General features: G+C 44.1%; 1 protein-coding gene across 1 annotated transcript in view; it reads left to right on the top strand.

The window, feature by feature from the left end:
• Positions 1 to 9,706: 9,706 nt before the first annotated feature.
• Positions 9,707 to 17,153, top strand: part of FAM168B (family with sequence similarity 168 member B) — a 35,542-nt gene continuing 28,095 nt past the window's right edge. Inside the window, exon 1 of the mRNA XM_068968582.1 lies at positions 9,707 to 9,836. The gene's annotated coding sequence lies outside the window, so the exon portion shown is untranslated. The remainder of the gene's footprint in view (positions 9,837 to 17,153) is intronic.

Genomic DNA, 17,153 nt, shown 5'->3' with positions numbered 1-17,153 from the left:
CCTATAGAGACACAGAACTTCAGATCCAAGTACTAACAGCTTCAAAGATTTCACAGGGAGCAAAGGAAGCCAGCTTGAAAGAAAAAGGGGGAGAAGGCGGGAGAGCAGGGCAAAAGGGGTAGCCTTACAGACGTCTCCTGCCACCTGCAGCTACCCAGGTGTTATGGGGCTTTTCCCTGGGCCTCCAGAGAATGGAGGACTGGGACTCGGCCCTACCAGAAATCAGACCAGAACGGAACCAGAATTCGAGTTCTCTGCCAAGAGGAGGTGATCAGTCTCCAATCCTCAGCTCAGGCTGAGGCCCTTCAACCAGATTCCTGCATCCAGGACCAGGGAACTAGAAAAACGAGGAAGGATAGGAAGGGTTAAGGAGAGGAAAGAGAGGGAAGGGGAGAGAGGTCAATAAAGTCTCTTGTTCCTTACCCGGTTGGGGCACTCTAGCCAGTTGTCCGCGTCAAGAGGAGGCCAGGAACAAAAGGGTCCCAGTTGTGGTTGCTGGGTATGGTCCATTGGCAGGCAAGCTGGCCCCTGAGTACCCCGAGTGGTCAGGATGTCAGTCTCAGGGAAGAAGAGTCCCCGCCAGAGTTGCCATTTGTAGCAGGAAGGGGGACCCCTTCCAGGGCCCAAAACTGGGCTCTTGTCTAACACTCGGAAATGAATTGTCCCAGGAGACACATGTGCTGACAAAGCAAGAGATTTTATTGGGAAAGGGCACCCGGGTGGAGAGCAGTAGGGTAAGGAAACCCACGAGAACTGCTCTGCTGCATGGCTCGCAGTCTCATGTTTTACGGTGATAGGATTAGTTTCCGGGTGGTCTTTGGCCAATTACTAATTCAGAGTCTTTCCTGGTGGTGCACGCTTTGTTCAGCCAAGATGGATGCTAGCAGGGATTCTGGGAAGTGGACGGACTTGCAGTGTCTTCTTTAGACCTTCCCTGAACTCTTCCGGTTGGTGGTGGCTTATTAGTTCCATATTCATTATCAGGGTCTCCTGTTATAATACAATTCATGCAAATGGTTATTATGGTGCCTGGCCAGGGTGGGCGGTTTCAATCAGTGTGCTTCCCCTAACAATATCACAGAGAAGACAGTTTAGACAACCGAAATTGACGTTCTCACAGTTCTGCAGACTGGAAGTCCAAAGTGCCAACAGGTTAGGCCTCTCCTGAGGCCTTTCCCCTCTCTTCTTGGCTTACAGATGGTCACCTACTCACTGTGTCCTCACTTGGTTGTCCATAGATCTATATTGTCTGTATCGTAATCTCCTCTTATAAAAACATCAATCACATTGAATAAAGGCCCACCCTACTGACCTCATTTTAACTTAATTACCTCTTTAAAGCCCTATCTACAAATACAGACATTTTGAGGCATTGGGCTTTAGGGCTTCTACACACGAATTGAAAGTAGGTGACATATCTCAGCCCATAACAACAGTTCTACTCTTTGCTTTGTCCATTTAACAGTTTCAGTTCAGTTCAGTATTCAGTCGCTCAGTCGTGTCCAACTCTTTGCGACCTCATGAATCGCAGCACGCCAGGCCTCCCTGTTCATCACCAACTCCCAGAGTTCACCCAAACTCATGTGCATCAAGTCGGTGATGCTATCCAGCCATCTCATCCTCTGTCGTCCCCTTTTCCTCCTGCCCCCAATCTCTCCCAGCATCAGAGTCTTTTCCAATGAGTCAACTCTTCGCATGAGGTGGCCAAAGTACTGGAGTTTCAGCTTTAGCATCAGTCCTTCCAATGAACACCCAGGACTGATCTCCTTTAGGATGGACTGGTTGCATCTCCTTGCAGTCCAAGAGACTCTCAAGAGTCTTCTCCAATACCACAGTTCAAAAGCATCAATTCTTCGGCGCTCAGCCTTCTTCACCGTCCAACTCTCACATCCATACATGACCACAGGAAAAACCATAGTCTTGACTAGACGGACCTTTGTTGGCAAAGTAATGTCTCTGCTTTTCAATATGCTGTCTAGGTTGATCATAATTTTCCTTCCAAGGAGTAAGTGTCTTTTAATTTCATGGCTGCAATCACCATCTGCAGTGATTTTGGAGCCCAAAAAAGTAAACTCTGACACTGTTTCCACTGTTTCCCCCTCTATTTGCCATGAAATGATGGGACCGGATGCCATGATCTTTGTTTTCTAAATGTTGAGCTTTAAGCCAACTTTTTCGCTCTCCTCTTTCACTTTCATCAAGAGGCTTTTTAGTTCCTCTTCACTTTCTGCCATAAGGGTGGTGTCATCTGCATATCTGAGGTTATTGATATTTCTCCCGGCAATCTTGATTCCAGCTTGTGCTTTTTCCAGCCCAGCATTTCTCATGATGTACTCTGCCTAGAAGTTAAATAAGCAGGGTGACTACATACAGCCTTGACGTACTCCTTTTCCTATTTGGAACCAGTCTGTTGTTCCATGTCCAGTTCTAACTGTTGCTTCCTGAACTGAATATAGGTTTCTCAAGAGGCAGGTCATCTTTTTCAGAATTTTCCACAGTTTATTGTGTTCCACACAGTCAAAGAATTTGGCATAGTCAATAAAGCAGAAATAGATGTTTTTCTGGAACTCTCATGCTTTTTCAATGATCTAGCAGATGTTGGCAATTTCATCTCTGGTTCCTCTGCCTTTTCTAAAACCAGCTTGAACATCTGGAAGTTGTTTACCTTGAAGATATTTCCATTTTATTATATAGATAACCTGCTCATTTCTATCTTGAGTTATGGAGTCAACTATTTAGTCAGTCCCAATATGACAAACACTGGGATTGTTTCAGATATTTTGCTACTCCTAGCAAAACTGCAATGAATAAGCCTGAACGTATTTCATTTTACACTTCAGAGAGTATCGCTGTAGACAAACTCCCGGAAGTGGAATTGTAGAATGAAAATTTTTCTTCTGTATACTTTTCTTGATTTGTTGTTGTATAGCTGCTAAATTGTGTTTGACTCTTTTTCAGCCCCATAGACTGTAGCCTACCAAGCCTTTCTGTCCATGGGATTTCCCAGGCAAGAATACTGGAGTAGGTTGCCATTTCCTTATCCAGGGGATCCTCCCCACCCAGGGACTGAACCTGAGTCTCCTGCACTGGCAGGCAGTTTCTTTACCACCGAGCGACCTGGGAAATCTATATTTGTCTTGATATACATCACTGAATGGTCCCCTCTGCAATCCAGCTATGTGTCTGCTTCCCCACAGCCTCACCAATAGAGAGTATTTCTGTTCATATGTCAAAATTTCTTTTTGGTGCTTGCCAGTCTAAGAGGGGAAAAGATGCTATCTCAGAGTTTTTTCTTTTTTTTAATATTTATTCTATTTTTATTTGACTGTACCGGGTCTCAGCTGTAGCACTCGAAATCTTCCATCCTCGTTGTGACTTGTAGGATCTTTAGTTGTGGCATGTGAACTCTTTGTTGTGACACGTGGGATCTAGACCCCCGACCAGGGACTGAACCCTAGCCCCCAGCGTTGGGAATGCGGAGTCTTACCACTTGACTCCAGGGAAATCCTCTCTCAAAGAGTTTTAACTTTCTTTTTATGAGTGAGGTTGAATCTTTTTATTTTTTATTTTTCATGTAATTAAGAGAAATTTATTTCTTTTTCTGTGAACTTTCCTCATTTTTTGATTGGATTTTAGGGCTTTGTCTTATTGACTTCTGGAAGCTCTTTAAATACTAGGAGGTTAGTTCTTTGCCTATGGTTTGTGTTGGAGCTATTTGTTAATGTTAATCATTTGTCTTTTAATGTTAATCATTCGTCTTTTAAAGTGAAATTGAAAGTTGCTCAGTTGTGTCCAACTCTTTGCGACCCCACAGACTATAGAGTCCATGGAATTCTCCAGGCCAGGATACTGGAGTGGGTAGCCTTTCCCTTCTCCAGGGGACCTTCTCAACCCAGGGATCGACCCAGATCTCCCGTATTAAAGTCAGTTTGTCTTTTAATGTTAATGTTAATCAAAGACAAATGGTCAATCATTTGTTAATCTGTCTTTTGGCTGTTCTCATGGTGCTTTTTTTGTCAAACCAAAGCTTTTCATACCCACGATGTCTAGATTTTGATAGGCAGCTTAAAAAGGTTTTCTTGGAACTCTGCTCAATGTCATGTGCCATGCTGAATGGGAGAGAGGTTTGGGGGAGAATGGTATGTCAGATCAGTTTACTTCTCTTCCTGGGTTCTTGTCTCATTGCAACAAAAATTTGGAGCAATGGGCTAAACAGTCTGACAAGTTACAGCTTAGTTCAGCTCAAGCAGACAGATCTTTTATTCTGAGAAGGCAATGGCAACCCACTCCAGTACTCTTGCCTGGAAAATCCCATGGCTGGAGGAGCCTGGTAGGCTCCAGTCCATGGAGTCGCTTATTAGACACTTGAATGACATGAGAACAGGCCCACCCCGAAGGAATCCTCATTCTTCCTGTTGATCCCTCTTGGCTTCCTCCTTTCATACTTCCAGTCTCCTCCTTTGGGCCCGTGCAAAGTAGCGCTTATCATGGAAAAAGCAAGAGAGTTCCAGAAAAACATCTATTTCTGCTTTATTGACTATGCCAAAGCCTTTGACTGTGTGGATCACAATAAACTGTGGAAAATTCTGAAAGAGGTGGGAATAACAGACCACCTAACCTGCCTCTTGAGAAATCTGTATGCAGGTCAGGAAGCAACAGTTAGAACTGGACTTGGAACAACAGACTGGTTCCAAATAGGAAAAGGAGGACGTCAAGGCTGTATATTGTCACCCTGCTTATTTAACTTCTAAGCAGAGTACATCATGAGAAACGCTGGGCTGGAAAAAGCACAAGCTGGAATCAAGATTGCCGGGAGAAATATCAATAACCTCAGATATGCAGATGATGGGAGAAATATCAATAACCTCAGATATGCAGATGACACCACCCTTATGGCAGAAAGTGAAGAAGAGCGAAAAAGCCTCTTGATGAAAGTGAAAGAGGAGAGCGAAAAAGTTGGCTTAAAGCTCAACATTCAGAAAACGAAGATCATGGCATCCGGTCCCCTCATTTCATGGGAAATAGATGGGGAAACAGTGGAAACAGTGTCAGACTTTATTTGTTTGGGCTCCAAAATCACTGCAGATGGTGACTGCAGCCATGAAATTAAAAGACACTTACTCCTTGGAAGAAAAGTTATGATCAACCTAGATAGCATATTGAAAAGCAGAGACATTACTTTGCCAACAAAGGTCCGTCTAGTCAAGACTATGGTTTTTCCTGTGGTCATGTATGGATGTGAGAGTTGGACTGTGAAGAAGGCTGAGCGCCGAAGAATTGATGCTTTTGAACTGTGGTGTTGGAGAAGACTCTTGAGAGTCCCTTGGACTGCAAGGAGATCCAACCAGTCCATCCTGAAGGAGTTCAACCCTGGGATTTCTTTGGAAGGAATGATGCTGAAGCTGAAACTCCAGTACTTTGGCCACCTCATGTGAAGAACTGACTCATTGGAAAAGACTCTGATGCTGGGAGGGATTGGTGGCAGGAGGAGAAGGGGATGACAGAGGATGAGATGGCTGGATGGCATCACTGACTCGATGGACATGAGTCTGAGTGAACTCCGGGTGATGGTGATTGAACAGGGAGGCCTGGCATGCTGCGATTCATCGGGTTGCAAAGAGTCAGACACGACTGAGCGACTGAACTAACTAACTAAAGTAGCTCTTGTACTCACCTCCAATCAATGAAAGGGAATGCAAATGGGCATATGCTATATAACAGTAGACTATGCTCTTTATCGGAGAAGGAAATGACATCCCCCTCCAGCGTTCTTGCCTGGAGGACCCCAGGGACTGGGGAGCCTCATGGGCTGCAGTCTATGGGTTACAAAGAGTCGGACACGACTGAAGCGACTTAGCAGCAGCAGCCTGCTGTTTATGTCTTTCCATAATTCAGTCTGTTTTAATTAGATGTAGAATATTCATGATCCCTTACCAGGCTCCTCACTGCCTAAGGTTACTTGGAGAAGCCCCTGTGGTCATTTTGTGGTGCCTAGGACACAGATGCAGAAGTTGAAAAGTCTCTGTGTTTATTTTGCAGCCTATCCGTGAGCTCTCCTGGGTGTGTCTAAGATGGAGTTCAGAGATCAGCTTGCATCTGTTTCAGCCAGGCCTCCCCTTGTTGCCTTTGTCTAACTTCCTACCTAACAGATACATGTATACGTGAGGCTAAGTCCTTTAGCTGTTCACCTGAAACTGCCACAACATTGTTAATCAGCTATACCCAAATAAAAAATAAAAAGTTTAAAGTTTGATTTTTAAAAAAAGGCTTTTTTATTCCAAGATAAAAAATTATTTTTTGTTTATTTCCTATTCTTTTATAATTCCATTGTTGTACATTGTATCTTTTTTGATTTGGATTTTATTCTGGTATGGTAAGCTATAGATTCAATTTTATATTTTTTCAGATGGCTGTTTCTGTCCAAATACCATTTATTTAGTAGTCCATCTTTCTTCGCAGTGACTTGAGATGCTGCCTTTATCAGATATCACTTCTGAAAATAATCTGAGTGTATTTCTGAATGTTCTATTTCATTGATCTGTCTATTCATGTATCCGTGACACACTGCTTTGTTGGTTGAGTGTAAGGCTCGGAGAACCGCGCTCTGAAAGGAACACTCAGGGACAGCCTCTAGTGGACTGACAAATTTTATTATCCAGCTGCACAGTTTTATGGTCTCAGGGAACAGAGCATAAAGCAGACTTGCCCGTAGCCTTTCTCGATAAACATCAAAGCAGTCAAGCATAAAATACAGTTCCCACCGCCCAAGACATAACATAGCCTTGTCGAAACTCTAAAGGGAGTCTTATCATGAAACAACAGTCCTTGCTCCAAGAAACAGGTGGTCAAAAGGAAGACTTTGAATGCCTCAAGGCCGGGCATATTGACCCTTCGTCATCCGTTCCCAGCCTCAGGCACTCGATGAATGCTCATAACCCTCCGTTATGGTTGTTCCAGCTCCCAGCCTTCATCATGAGTGGAGCAAATATTTGCTCAAAGCCTTCCAGCTCCTCCGCATTGAGGATTTTAAATACGTTTTCTTATTTTGATAGGTCTAGTAGCACCTTTACTATTACTCTTTGCCCTCAATGTTTTCCTGGCAAATATTCTATTTTTTGGCTTGAAGGATCTTAGTTTCCCAATCAGGAACTGAGCCTGGGTCCTGGGCAATGAAAGCTGAGTCCTAACTGCTAGGGAATTCTCCAGATACTCTTGCTTTTGATTTTTCTTGTTGATTTTTTCATGTGTACATCAGAATCACTTTACCTAATTAAAAGTAATTATTGGTGTTTGATAGGAATTGTATTACATTCATAAATTTAGAAAAAATTATCCAAGAATAATGCTTTTCTCCATGTATTTAAGAGGTTTTTTGTGTGATTTGGTGCATATTTTAAATTTTATTCATATAGACATTTCACAACTATTATGCAAGTTTTATCTCTGGGTATTATTGTTATTTTCACATATTGTTTTGTCTATAAATAATCAACCTTGTATAAAATGGATCTTCTCTTTCATCATATCTTCTAATTCGTTGTTAATTTAGATACCTTATATTTTTTCCCATTTTGATAATCACTGGTTGCTCTTGTTAGTATAGTTTTTTAGATGATTCCACTTGCTCCAGATGTGATGTTTAAGTGAGAAATAAACTTCTCTATTGTGTGAAAACACTGAGATCTGGGGCTTGTTACTGCAGCATTTCCTAGCTATCCTGACAGATACAAGTGATTTTAAAAAATAGAGAGACTAAATACACAAATATATTAATATTAGGGTTAAATTCTGTGTGGACAGTGGTATGCAAGCAGGAGTTTAAGAAGAAAAAGCACAATGGAATTCTGTACTGTTACCGAACTTATTCATGTATTTCTAAATTATCTTTGGCTTATTGGGTCTTCCTTAAACTGCAAGGACTTTTTCTAGTTTCCATGAGCAAAGGCTACTCTTCCTTAGGGTACATGGGCTTCTCATTGCAGTGCCTTCTCTTAAGGTGGAGCACAGGCTCTAGGGCCGGCAGGCTCAGTAGTTGTGCTGCTCTGGCTTAGCTGTCTTCTGCATGTGCGATTTTCCCAGACCAGGGATCTAACTGCTTCCCTTGCATCAGCAGGTGAATTCTTAACCATTAAACCACGAGGAAAGCCCTTTATTCATGTACTTTTAAAATGGAAACTAAGGAAATGGCAACCCACTCCAGTACTCTTGCCTGGAAAATTCCATGGATGGAGGAGCCTGGTGGGCTACAGTCCACGGGGTCGCAAAGAGTAGGACACGACTGAGCGACTTCACTATCACTTTTCAGTGGGACTCAAATCACCATAGTGTCTATATTACAACGGTTAAGAGTAACATCTACTTGTATTTAAAACCATCTTCTAACCTGTGACAAAAATTAAGTCCTTTGCAACTATTTTAGTGAATGTGGCTCAGTCATGTCCGACTGTTTGCAACCCTATGGACTATACAGTTCATGGAATTCTCTGGTCCAGAATACTGGAGTGGTAGCCTTTCCCTTCTCCAGGGCAGTTTCCCAACCCAGGGATTGCACCCACATCTCCCACACTGCAGGCTGATTCTTTACCAACTGAGCCACAAGGGAAGCACAAGAATACTGGAGTGGGTAGCATTTTAACGTGCACGTCTATCTTAGAAATGCCAACCAGTCTTTAGGAACTGTAGTAGATGTTCTCGGCTTGGTCAGGGAAAGATAGACTGTCTGGACCCTCCCAGCTGAGCAGAGACCACAGGATTCCTCCACCTTTCTCCAAGGCAGAACCATTGGCTCTCAGATCCACGCAGGGAACCTGGGAGCCCTAGTAACGTTACAGAAATAGTTGAGAGCAGCTCTGGAAAAGCGCAAACCCCAAAGTCCCCTTTTAAGAGCAAGTGCCCTGAAGTCAGACGTTCGGGTTTCAATCTGGTCGGCTTCCAAGAAGTCTGTCTGCTCTCGAAGGAACTTGTCAGCCTCTTCGTGCCTTAACTGCTTCATTTGTAAAACGACTTATTGTATCAAGTGACTTAATGAATGCAGAGCACTCAGAACGGCGAACGCGAAGAGCGCCGAGCGCGCGAGCTCGGGAGGTCCCGCAGTTAAGCCGACAGCCGACCACACAGGCCGGGGGACCGGGGCCTGGCACTGGGGAGGAGCGCGCCCCCACCGCCGCGCCTGCATTTACACAAGGGTTCCTGTAGTGCGGGGCTATTTAAACACACGAAATCGAATACATTTTTTTTTCCCTTAAGAAGTTAATAATTATGTTCCACTGGGCCCTTTCCATACCATGAGAGTAGGACCCCAAAGATGGCCTAAGGAAAAATATTCCACATGAGCGTTTATTCGAATGAGTCAACAGATACCCTGCGGGCGCCATTTGACTTCTGTCTGAACCCCCCCGCCCTGGACGCGCCAGACGCCGAGACAACAGAAATTCTGCCCGACAACCTCTGTACGCGACAGCTCCCGGAGGCCTCCGGCTCCCGTCGCCTCTTGGACGTCGGCGGGAGCGCGCACGCCGACCCGGAGCCCGGAAGGCGCCGGCGGGTCACGTGTCGGCGCGCCCCCGCCAAGGCGGGCTCCAGGCGGAAGTGAGGTTTGGGCTAGGCGGCAGCACAGCGTCGGCGAGGAGCGCGGGCTGCGGCGAGGCGGGCCGGGCAGAGCGGGGCGAGCGGGAGCGCGGGCCGGGTAAGCGGCGGCGGCGGCGACCCGGGCCTCGCGGCTCAGCCCCGCAACGGGCAGGCCTACGCAGCGCGCGCCTCTCACCGACCCCGACCGCTGAGCCCGCCCTGGGCCGGCGAGCTCTGATCACTGAGGCCCAGTCTGCCCTCGCGGCGCGGTGAGTGCGGGCGGGGCGGGCGGCGGACTTGGCGGCGGCGTGCGCGGCCGGAAGTGCGGCGCTTTGTGCGGCCGATTTGGGCGGCGCCAAGGTCGGGCCCGCGGCGGCGCTTTGTCCCGCGGGGCCAGGCGGGCGGGTGCTGCCAGAGGGAGGCGGGGCTGGGCTGCGGGGCGCGCTGGCAGGTGCGGCGTGGGCGGCGGGGAAGCTGCCCCTGGGCGGGCGAGAGCGGCGTTTGTTGCACAACAGTGTTCTCTGGGTCTTTTTTTTTTTTTTAAGGTCCAGGTGATCAGATCAGGAAAATGCAAAAAATGGGGAAGCAATGGGGTGGTGTTTCGGTTCGTAGGATCTTATCGTTTCCAGTGTGTAAACTATCCACTTTTCTCACAAAGTAAACATTATTCCATTTGCTTGGCAGAAGCTTTAGCTTGAAAGGGTTTCAATGTTTTATCCAGAAAAGACGTGTCGTGGCCCAACCTTGGTTCACTTTGAAAGAGAGGTGCGCCTTTACAGCGTCCACGAATAGGGTCTTCCTGTTTTATAGTGTATATAAGCGTGCATCTAATGGATTGTATGAGTTAGTGCTTCATTAAACTCATATATAAAAGTATTTTGGAATGTTTTGCCAAGCAAGGCTTTCTTTAAGTGAAAAGGTTTGTCTCCTTCCCCTTCCTTAAATTCTCAAGTCACCCTTGTGTAATTTTTAAGATTATTGTCTCAAGTAGTATATGAAAAACTTGGCAATAATAGTAGGGACACATTTTAGAACTTTGGTTAAGTAAACAAGGATTGGGTTAGTTTTGCTTTGACAGGAAAGAATTAGGCCAATTGTTCTGTTGTTGAAGGTACTATGGTGCACATTGTGAAGTTTTTTTGTTTTGAGGTTTATAGGGTGGGCTTGCTTTAGTATGTGTTTGCATAATTACTTCCGTTCAGTCGTATTTGTGACTAAATGGACAAACTAAGGTGTGCCAACAAGGGTGCCTCTAGTCAAAGCTGTTTTTCCAGTAGTCTTGTATGGATGTGAGAGTTGGACTATAATGAAGGCTGAGCGCCGAAGAATTGATGCTTTTGAACTGTGATGTTGGAGAAGACTCTTGAGAGTCTCTTGGAGTGCAAGGAGATCCAACCAGTCCATCCTAAAGGAGGTCAGTCCTGCGTGTTCATTGGAAGGACTGATGTTGAAGCTGAAACTCCAATACTTCGGCCACCTGCTGTGAAGAACATTGGAAAAGACCCTGATCCTAGGCAAGACTGAAGGCGGGAGGAGTAGGGGACTGCAGAGGATGAGATGGTTGGATGGCATCACCGACAGGATGAACAGTTTGAGCAAGCTCTGGGAGTTGGCCATGGACAGGGAAGCCAGGCGTACTGCAGCCCATGGGGTCGCAAAGAACTGGACACGACTGAGCAACTGAACTGAACTGAAGGTGTGGTAGAGGTCCCTGCAGGCTTTAAGAGTTGGAAACTGCAGCCTTTCTCTAGGTTCTGTGTAGCAGTCATTCTAGACACGCCGATCAGGTAGCATCCCCTCTTCCTGCCTCCTGCTCTTCAGAATAGGGGAAGGATCCTACAAGCCAGAAGGGCGGAGGAAGCTGCTATTGGTATTACTGCTTCTGCCCTCTTATCCAGACCTGATAGATTTGTTAGATTTTTACTTAGTATTCTACTCTACAACTGCCATTCAACTCATTTCCGTTTTAAGGTTAGACAGAATTGTGATGTCAAAATTAATTCAGTTTTCAAATGAGAAAATGAGGAGTGTAATGCCACAGAGGCAGAGGATTAGAATTGGGAAAAAGAAGCTTAAGTGCGTATAAATAATATCATTTTAAGTTTTTTTTAATAGGTTTGGTAGCTTAAAGGCAAATTTTTGTCTCCCAAACTTATCTTATTTAAACAGCTTCTTTTCACTGATCAGTTGAGAGCAATTTTAAAACAGTAGCACACCAGCCAAATAGAGGTATGGTTGCTTTTCTTATGCCTGTGTTCCACTTTATGTCTATATCTTTGAAGTTCTGTGCAGAAATATGTGGATGTCTCCCAGCAGATTGGAAATCTTGATAGTGAAGCTTGAGTTTGGAGGCATTCAGAGTCTATCTTATTATGTGCTCTTCTTGATGTTATCAGGTGTTACCTAGACTTTCCAGTGTTGATTGTGTTCGGATTTTATCTTGTGTATTGCTGTCTGAGAGAGAGAATTTAAGCCCCTTGACCTTAGTTTTCTTGGTATGAAGAAAAATAATACACAAGGCCTCTACAGTCCACAGGGTAGCAAAGAGTCAGTGAAGAGAGTGACTTCACTTTCTTTTTTTTTCTTTTTTTAAAGTTTTAGAATTACTGTTTTGTGTGGGAACTTTGTGTAGGTCATGGTATATTTTGAGACTAGAGAAATTAGTACAGTGATGGATGTTAAATATACTTTCTGAGGATTATTAGATTTCAAGTTGAGAAATTTTTGCTGTTATCTTTTTTAAACCCTAATCTGCTGCTGCCAAGTCCCTTCAGTCGTGTCCGACTCTGTGCGACCCCATAGGTGGCAGCCCACTAGGCCCCGCTGTCCCTGGGATTCTCCAGGCAAGAACACTGGAGTGGGTTGCCATTTCCTTCTCCAATGCATAAAAGTGAAAAGTGAAAGTGAAGTCATTCAGTCTGACTCTTCGTGACCCCATGGACTGCAGCCCACCAGGCTCCTCCATCCATGGGATTTTCCAGGCAAGAGTACTGGAGTGTGGTGCCATTGCCTTCTCCGAAACCCTAATCTGAGACTTACCTATTTTGCTGCAGATGTCAAACCACCCATAGGAATTCTGACATTTTCGTCATTACAAATGCGAAACTTAAAAAGTGACACTAGCTTCCCTGGTGGCTCAGAGGGTAAAGCGTCTGCCTGCAATGTGGGAGACCTGCGTTTGATCCCTGGGTCAGGAAGATCCCCTGGAGAAGGAAATTTGGCAACCCACTCCAGTATTCTTGCCTGGAGAATCCCATGGATGGAGGAGCCTGGTAGGCTACAGTTCACGCGGTCGCAAAGAGTCGGACAGGACTGAGCGACTTCACTTTCTTTCTTTCTTTCTGGCTCTAGCCTTGAAATTGGGATTCTTGGACCATACCAAATCAGACTGGGAAATTGGTGGTTTCTGGGTGACCATAGGCACTAAAATCCCAGGCAGAGTGGTGATGGTGGTTTTTTACCTTTAACTTTTCATTACTTAAAAAGTATGCAAATACAACATACAGCCATGTGCCCAACAATCCCATTATATAGGTTGCTCAGGGCTGGTGCACTGGGATGACCTTGAGAGATGGGATTGGGGGAGGAGGTGGGAGGGAGGGTCAGGATGGGGAACACGTGTACACCCATGGCTGATTCATGTGAATGTATGGCAGAACCACCACAATATTGTAATTAGCCTCCAATTAAAATAAAAAGAAAAATGTTTTAGATTACAGACATTGTGTCATTTTTACCCTTGTACAGTTTAATACATACTTCTAAAAATCAATGCATCTTTACATAACAAAATGCTATTCTCACATATAACAAAATTAATGATTGTTTAATGCCATTTGATATCTAGCCCATGTTTGTTTGTACCCCTCAATCCTTAAAATATCTTTTTATAATTTTTTCCATCTTAAAATCAGGATTCAAACAAAAACCTCCTGTGGCCTTTGTTAAATCTATGTTAATCTAGAACCATCCTTCTTCCTACTGTCCGCCTTTTCCCAGACCATTGACTTACTGAAGAAGTGACCCCTTGCCCTCTAGATTCCCTCCTTTTGGCTTTGTGTGATTGCTTTATGGTGTTCAGTATTTTTCTCTAACTCCTGCCTTTTTCTGTCACCTGGGAGGTAGATGTGTAGGGTGCACTGGATTCAGATTTTAGTATTTTTGTAGCAGTACATCTCAGATGATGCAGAGTGATTCCGTCGTATGAGGATGCATGTAACAGGTGGCTTGGGGGGGCTTCCCTGGTGGCTTAGTGGTAGTAAAGAATTCACCAGCCAGTGCAGGAGACATGGAGTCAATCCGTGATCTAAGAAGACCGCACTTGCCTGTGTGCCACAGCTGCTGAGCCTGTGCTCTAGAGCCCAGCAGTGGCAGCGATGAAGCCCGCACACTCTAGATCTTGTGGCGTGTAACGAGAGAGGCTGCCAGATGAGAAGCCGGAGCAGCAGCTGGAGAGTAGCCACCTCCCAGCACAACTAAAGGAAAGCTCGAGCAGCTGTGAAGACCCAGCATAGCCAAAATAAAAATTTTAAAAAATAAGTAGTTTGCTCTTATTGATGTTAAGATTGGTCAGTGGGTTCAGCATTCATGTCCACTGATCAATAAACTGAGCACAATTATATGGTGGTTTGAACATTCTTTGACGTTGGAGTGAAAACTGTCCATTTCCAGTCCTGTGGCCACTGCTGAGTTTTCCAAATTTCCTGGCATATTGTGTGCAGCATTTTAACAGCATCATCTTTTAGGATTTGAAATAACTCCGCTGGAATTCCATCACCTCCACTAATTATTTGTAGTAATGCTTCCTAAGGCCTACTTGACTTCACACTCCACGATGTTTGGCTCTTGGTGAGTGACCCCACCATCATGGATATGTGTGTCATTAAGACCCATTTTTGGTACAGTTCGTCTGTATACTCTTGCCACCTCTTTTTAATCTCTTTGTCCTTTGTTAGGTCCTTAACATTTCTGTCCTTTATAGTGTCCATCCTTGCATGAAATGTTCCCTTAATATCTACAATTTTCTTGACATGATCTCTAGTCTTTGCCATTCTATCTTTTTCCTCGATTTCTTTGCACTGTTCACTTAAGAAGGCCTGAGTTTAGAAAAGGCAGAGGAACCAGAAATCAAATTGCCAACATTCATTGGATCTTAGAGAAAGCAAGGGAATTCCAGGAAAACATCTACTTTTGCTTCATTGACAGTGCTAAAGACCCACTTTGACAGTGTGGGTCACAACAAATTGTGGAAAATTCTTAAAGAGATGGGAATATCAGATCACCTTACCAGTCTCCTAAGAAATCTATGTGGATCAAGAAGCAACATTTAGAACCAGACATAGAACAACAGACTGGTACAGAATTAGGAAAGGAGTATGTCAAGGCTGTAATATTATCATCCTGCTTATTTGGTTTTTGTGCGTAGTACATTATTTGAAGTGCTGGCTTGGATGAAGCACAAGCTGAAATCAAGATTGCTGGGAGAAATGTCTACAACTGCAGATATGCAGATGATACCGCCCTAATGGCCGGAAGTGAAAAAGAAAGAGCTTGATGAGGGTGAAAGAAGAGAGTGAAAAGGCTGGCTTAAAACTCAATATTAAAAAAAAAACTAAGATTGTGGCATGTCAAATAGAAGGGGAAAAGGGGAAGGAGTGACAGATTTTACTTTCTTGGGCTCCAGAATCACTGCAGACAGTGACTGCAGCCATGAAATTAAAAGGCGCTTCCTTTTTGGAAGGAAGCTAAGACAAACTTAGACAGTATATTAAAAAGCAGAGATATCAGTTTGCCACAAAGGTCTGTATAGTCAAAGCTATGGTTTTTTCAGTAGTCATGTACAGATGTGAGAGTTGGACCATAAAGAAGACTGAGTGCCAGAGAATTGATGCTTTCAATTGGTGCTGGAGAAGACTCTTGAGAGTCCCTGCACTGCAAGGCTATCAGACCTGTCAATCCTAAAGAAAATCCACCCTGAATATTCTTTGGAAGAATTTTAGCTGAAGCTCCAGTACTTTGGCCATGTGATGTGAAGAGCTGACTCATTGAAAAAGACCCTGATGCTGGGACAGATTGAAGGCAAAATAAAGGATGAGATGGTTAGATAGCGTCACCGACTCAGTGGACATGAATTTGAGCAAACTCTGGGAGATAACGAAGGACAAGGAAGCCTGGCGAGGTGCAGTTCACGGAGTTGGAAAGATTCGGACATGATTTAATGACTGAACAACAATCAATAAGCATGTATTCCAACAGTTCTAAATTAGATTTTATATAATCATCTCAATTTCATGTTTATTGCTATGAAGATTCCTGTATTTTCAATTGGACAGTTCTATTTATTAAAGAACATTCAGAGCATATGAACTATCTTTGGACTAGAGAGATGCAGGGGGCCAGGACTGAATAAGCTATTTTCCCTGCCCTTGAGGGTCAGCATCTTAGGGGAATCTCATCATTTGAACAAGTAACTTAAGAAGCTGGTACAGTATTGTTCATAGACCTTGTGCAAACCTTTTTGTTGAAGTGGGAACTGCAGCTTTTTCTTTCATTAATCCTGTTACTTTTTTACCTGTAAGTTTTAATTATAACTTCTTAATCACTTTAGGAAATAGTTATTAGTCTCTTGGGAAGCATAAATGCTCTCATAAATAACTTCTGGGTAGTTTGGATGTATGATATTTAGAATTCAAGTGTAATTCTGTACATTTTTTTAGTGGCAAATGTAGAGTAAGATTTTATTAGTGGTTTAGACTGTAAGGTTGTGAAAGGAAAGCCTTTGTGGTATTCAGTGCTTTGAGTTGTCTACAGTTCTTGGCTGTAATGAATAATTTTGTTACAAACAGTTCAGGTACAGGTTTTTGTGTGGATATGTGTTTTCACTTCTCTTGGGTATATACCTACGGGTGGAGTTGCCAGGTCAAATGGTAGCTCCTGTCTTTAACTGCCATGCTGTTCATCAGCTTCATTGCCTACCGGATGATATCTCCTGCGCAGCCCCACATTTAAGGGTCTCCATGTGATAGTTTCAACCTAACCTATGTCTCCGTAATCCTCTTTGTTGATTCACATGTAGCCCAAGCTCTAAACAAGCCCAGTTGCAAAGTGTCCCTAAAGTGCATCTTGCATTTTCTAATTTCTGTGGCTTTTCAAGATCCTACCTGTTGAGAGCTTATACCACCTTTGCAATCCAAGTTATTCCTGACCATTCCTCTCCTCCTGCATTAAACTTTTGCTCTTCCCACTCAACCCTCACAACACTTTATTCCTTTATGGCCCTTAACACTCTGGCCCTGAGTCATCATTGTTATGTCTTCTGACTTGCAGACCTGCCTGTCCAGTACAGTACCCACCACCTACATGTTGCTGTTCGGAGTTCAGCTAACGTGTAGGTCTTTGGTCTAGCCACATTTCAAGCGCTCAGGTAGTGACTGCTGTCTGTGGACAGAGCAGATGTACATTTCCATCTTCACAGAAAGTTCTCCAGGACAGCACTTTTCTAGATGGTGAACTCAGAACAGGGACTGTGACTTGTCTTTCTTCCCCCTCTGTGGCCTTTGTGTAGTGCTTTACGTATTCAGTTAAGA

This window comes from Capricornis sumatraensis, chromosome 3 (assembly GCF_032405125.1).
Source record: "Capricornis sumatraensis isolate serow.1 chromosome 3, serow.2, whole genome shotgun sequence".
Taxonomy (NCBI): domain Eukaryota; kingdom Metazoa; phylum Chordata; class Mammalia; order Artiodactyla; family Bovidae; genus Capricornis; species Capricornis sumatraensis.
Note: the sequence above shows the minus strand (reverse complement) of the source record. Positions and strands in the feature narration are given on the sequence as shown.